At 32.9% G+C, this 6,000-nt stretch overlaps 1 pseudogene; it reads left to right on the top strand.

Moving 5' to 3' along the window:
- Positions 1 to 269: 269 nt before the first annotated feature.
- The window catches only part of LOC149558045 (ATP synthase gamma chain 1, chloroplastic pseudogene), a 72,430-nt pseudogene continuing 66,699 nt past the window's right edge, over positions 270 to 6,000 (top strand).

The following is a 6,000-nucleotide window of genomic DNA, read 5'->3' as shown; positions in this document are numbered from 1 at the left end:
AACCTTTTTCATGGCACATGATCCTTCTAGGTAATTCCCCCAGATTTCCTTAAAAGTTTTCCCAGATTTGGCATACCTTCAGGATGGAAATTTTGTTTTCTCTATGGAAAGATAGGAATGCAGTTTTATTCACTCATAGTTTTTTGGATGTTAACATTGGTACACTAAGGCATGCATTTGTAACAATGTCATTATGCAGATATAGGTGCAAGCTAATAATGTTGCACTAGAGGTTGCCCACTTACAAGAATTTTTAAACCACTAGGGAAATGCTCCTTGTACCGTTGCCAGAGTGCCTCAAGAGGCCTCAGCTAATGCTTCCTCATCCCGTGGTTGCTATTCCAGATGCCAGTCCTCTAGCTACCATTCTCACACACTACGCTCCCAGGGTCCCCGCCATCACTCTCCTAGCGTTGGTCATGGCAGTTGGAGGCGTCGCTCCGCTTCCCCACCATGTGGTGGTGCTGGCTGGTCCCAGACTCCCTCCCCTGGGTGGGCTTCTAGCTAGTCTCTGGCTCCTCCCCCTGGACGGGCGCACCCTGGAAAGTTTCCCCAGCTGGCCTTGGCAATTTCTCCTCTGCGGCCAGACAAGAAGGATGCAGAGACTGCAACTACCCCAGATCTTATAGATGCTGCTGACGGCTGGACTATTCCTAGTCCACATTATAATCCCACTGATGCATGGGGATTTCAAGATAAAGATGATCCTCCTCCCCCTGCTGGTACTGCCTTGGCAGCATGAGGATTATTATTATTATTATTATGTTTTCTGATGAATATTTTATAGTTTCTGGCTGCAGCCATGTTGTTTAGTCCGGCTTTGGCCGATTGAACTCATTCGCAGGGTGATCTTGTATCCCCTAGCCCTTTTTTGTGAATTGTAATCTTAGTAAATTTTATTAATTGAAAAGGACTATTCATCAATAAAATCAAGTCAAATCGAAATAATAATAATGTGATACTTATATTTACATAAATTAATCTATCTATATGCTAAAACAACTTATTGAAAAAATCTATAGCTTCTTTATAACTTCCCCCTACCTCTTTCTTTTCATTTTTTTATCATGGCTTATATCTAGAGATGTAAGACTTGAGAAACCCCAAGTTATTACAACTTTTTAAACATTCGCCCATGATTTGCATTCGCATTCCACTCAATCTGATGATAACATACTCGGCTATGACTTTGTAATCAAATCCTCAAATTTTGCAGACGATCCCAAAAGGCCATGCTAAAAGAAGTGAACAAAAATGATGTCGACAAGAATGGTAAACATAAAATGGTAAACAATATATTAAAAATACAGCAGTTGCGGTTACTGCTCATGTCACTTGATATATATCTTTGGGTACACCTTAAACAAATTACTTATGCACTCCATTAAACATCTTCTCTGAAATTTTTTTGATAAATAGGCGATATCATCCATGCAATTTCTGCCATGCTATTTGCATTTTCTAATTTTCATAGAGTTTTAGTTTGTTTGAGTTTTAGAAAGTATATTTCCACTTGTGCAAGCTATGTTTCTTACATATTTACCATCACTCCCTGAATGGCTTACTTTATGGGATGGTTGCTATTTGTCTACCTCGGGCTTTACTCACCCTATACTTACCATGATATGCAGATCTCCACAATGGAAAGTCCCAAATTGAAGTATTAATTTTTAAAGAAGTGATTTCATAGGCATTGAGCAATAAGTGAATTGGTTGAAAGGTTATTTAAGTTTTACATATATATATATATAAAACTTAAATAAGATAATTTCTTTTATTTTTGTTTTTTTAAAATTTCTTTGTGAGCCTTTCAACTTCACCATTAGACTAAGGGTCCTTTGACTTATTTTATTTTTTAAGAAAGTTATGCAAATAATTAATTAATTAAGCTTAACTGTGATTAAAATAGAATTAATATGTTTGTTATGATGATGTTAATGAGGAATATATATTTGTAAATTTTTTGGCACTTGATATAATATTAGTATATATTTTTGTACAATATATATCCATAATATCCATTAGCGAATAAATTTCCCCTTTTTATTATCAATCTAAAAAAGAATGCTAAGGATATAAGTGTTATTCCTATTTATGAAAGATATCATAAATAATTTTAGTAAGCTCATCAACATAAAGAGACATATCCTATAGTACAAAAGGTAGTATACAAAAATAAATTGTTTGCATAATTATATCGTTACTTTTGCAACATTCTATACATAAAGATATGGAATAAAGACATCACTAAGATGATAAATTATACTTCAAATGAATATATATATATATATATATATATATATATATATATATATATATCTGTATGTATTGAAAAATATTGTAGGTTGTGTTAGGATTTGTTACTTAAATACTAGGCATGGTATTTGGATTCAAAGCTAACTTCCAACACCAGGAATAATGGCCATCATGTTACATAAGATAATTTATACCTTTAACATGATGATGGCCATGTTTTTGGATGTGGTGCGAAAAGAGAGAAAGTTGATCATATGCAACATGGACACATGCTTTAAAGGCAAACCATGAGAACCCCACAACAAATCTTAACTCCCAAGTCATATAAGCAATTTTTGATTTATCTGGATTGATTCATGCTAGGGTACCACCAACAAGAATTGTTCAACAAGAATAATCACATCACTCTTCATAGGTAGAAGCATTAAAAAATCAAGAGTGTAGTAGGAGACCATCTCCTAGCCATGCAAAAAACCATAAGGAGATAGAAAGAGCATTAGCATTAGTGCATCTTGATGTGCCACAAGTTATGCAACCGCCAGTTTTGTGAGTTTCACAATTAAAGGCACCCACCTTTGTAGTAACCAAAGATTGTGTACAAGATGATTCATGGGTTATTAATCTTTAGAGGTGCTCTGGTTTGTGTATATACGTGAGAAACCTAAAGGCATGCATTAAAATACATTTGATGAGAGACAAAAGATCCACATGGTGGTGTCAAAAGGAATGCAATCATTGTATCATTACTATGCTTACTTGCGAGATTGTTCTAGAAGGACTTAAATTTCAATATACATCAGAGAAATATAGGTGGTGTAGTATATAAACAAGTTTCACACCCTTGAAAAATGAGGTGTGTTTGTGTCTCAATATGAGATTTTTTTTTTGAGTTTCTCTAGTATGATAACTACCTTAAGGATGAGAGGATTCTTGTCAAAAAAATTATTTACGGCCTAAATGTTAGAAGTCAAAGTCCCAAACATATGGCTAGACCAAAATCTCTGAGGCTTGCAGTAGAGACAACCTACATTGTAGAGGATATATAGGGAAAGTCTTACGAGGCACATGAACAATTATAAAACCTTATCCAAAGTATTTAGGCTCATAGATTTTATAGATCCCCTTTTACTAATAGGGGGGATCTAAAACACCATACCTAAGATAAGATAATGATAAAAGATCCAAAGTCTTCAGCCTTAATAGGGTTATCAAGATGGCCCTAATAGGGCATGGTATACACATGGGCCATATTGTAATCAGAATCCCTAAACATAGGATAATACACCTTCATGCTCATGATAAATCTTTTGGAGAGATTTTTATGGATCTTCAGGGAATAGTGGGGAGAAATTTAGTAGGAGATAGTCAGTGGAGGCTTATAAAAGATGTCCTTGTTATGTATATGGTGGAGTTGGAAATCTAGAGAATGAGTTTCCTCTTAGATTTTTGGATTTACGCAATCGCATTGCCTCCTCTATATAGATATTATAGGTCCTCTATGACTAGCTGACATATGATATTGAAATTTTCAATTCATTTACTTTGAGCAAAATCTATTAGGATTTTAGTGCATGATGTTGAAGAATGTATATAATGTATAAACTTCATCTTATGAGTTGGTTAGTATTGTTGAAGAGAATTTTTACAGGAAAAGATTATAAATAAAATAAGAGGGATAGTCCACAGAGAGAAATAGAAGACTTATGTGTAAGCCCAATAAGGAAGAATAAAACAAGATCAATTTATATGGAAATGTAAGAATACAAAAACAATATCAATGAATCTTTAAGTATTAACATGTGATCTAGAAGATATTTGTCTAACACTTTAGATTTGAGCTTTAGTTTGTTTTCTTATCATTACTACTATTGTAATCATTTAACATGGAATACTTGAATGTAAGTCCTTCTAAATCCTCTATCAAGTTTTCTTTCATAAATACATCTCATATCCTCTAAAAACATAGCCTTAGTAGGCTTATATAATCCTAACATTTTCTATCCATTCCTAAAAGTATGTTTTCTTAGAAAGAATAGTTGTAGCCTTTAACAAGGCATCCTTTTACTTACAAAGGAAGATTAGTGGGTATATTAGTCCCACCATTATTTTTGTCCCCTCATCAAGGGTTTCCATTTACAAAGTCTTTGAGTCACTAATGTATGCATCTTTGTGTGAGTTTTTATTCTTTTATCTTTTTTGTTTCATCATTGTGCTTCTATTATAATAACATGTATATAGATTATTTGGAGTGATAGATCAAGTATCTTTTTGAAAGTTTATATTGATTTAGTCCCCCTCTGAGTACCAATGTAGTACTATAATTCATATCAAAGAATAGACCCTAAAAGTGAAGAGATTAAAAACTCAAGGGAAGATCTAATGTAGGATCATAGGCTAAAAAGATAACTCGATAAACCATTTGACAACATTAAGGATTTGAAAGATAATATAAGAGTCATTCACTAAGAAAAAGAAACTTATTTATATTTAAAAATTCATTGAACATTTTGACGAGAAAAGTGGATTTGATGAATTTGAAGAAGCAATAATTAAGCTCATGACTGGAAATGAGAAGCTAACCATGAAAATAGTACTGATAAAGAAGAAATATGAGCATATAGCATTAAGAATGAGCATATATTAGGATAAGAAAGGTAATTCTAATCTAGCAAGAAATGAATCCATTGGGGTACAAAAGAAGCCAAGGAAGCTAGGCTCAAGGATCAACTTTTCCATTAGTTAAGTACTAATTTTTATCATTTGATATCTAATCATAGATCATTTATAATTGGATTTCAATGGTAAATACATTGATTACCTTGGATCATAAACAATGTCTCATCCTATACAAGTATTTCCTTTTATACATCTTGCATGACATCTCATTGCATTCTTCCCTTCCATAGTCTTATAGAAGTTTTGACTTCTTTGGGCTGGATTGGATGTTACTTTTGGATATTATGTTGATGTTGAAATTTCTTTATCCTTGATTATTGATTCCTTAAGATTAAAAATTAAGAAATTATTTTCCATCTCAGAGGGGGCCATAAACTTCCTCCTTATGTCTATTTTTCTATTCATTTCAAGAATGAAAGATAGAGTACACTAGTATAACACAAATTTCTACAGGGAGTTACTTTCTATTCTTTTGGATTGGTTGACTAGCATAACATAGCTTTCTAGAGCACTTGTTGTATCCTGAATATTATATATCCTATATCCATGATGTTAGATTAATTAATTTGTGGGATGTCTAAAAATTTAATTTTCCTAGATAAAAATTATCCTAATCCATCCATGAGGTACACACATGCAAAGTTTCTATAATTTGCAAGATTTTCATAGGACTGACTACTAGGTACACACACCTGCTAGATCATTTCAATTCTATCTTTCATTTGTTTCATAACAAAATACACAAATTTTACTAGGTGGGGCAATTAGATCTCCTTTTTTATTCTCTCTCTCTCTCTCTCACACACACACACACACACACACACATTTTGTACTTGATGAGGATTCAAACTCAATTGGGTGATTCATTGTTTCCTTTTCTCCATAGTCTTAATGAGATCATTAAATGCATTTGATATACTTTATTGTGAGTTTGAGTTCATCTCATAGTCATAGTAAAGTGAGTGATAAATGTATTTTCTTAAAAAGTATATAATTTATATGTAGAACCTTTTATCCATCCCTTTAGGATTTATTTATCTCCTAGGTCTATGAATAAATTTATACATG

Source organism: Cupressus sempervirens, chromosome 5 (genome assembly GCF_028749045.1).
Source record: "Cupressus sempervirens isolate cs-2001-9-10 chromosome 5, ASM2874904v1, whole genome shotgun sequence".
Taxonomy (NCBI): Eukaryota; Viridiplantae; Streptophyta; class Pinopsida; order Cupressales; family Cupressaceae; genus Cupressus; species Cupressus sempervirens.
This window is presented reverse-complemented; position numbering and strand designations above follow the sequence as displayed.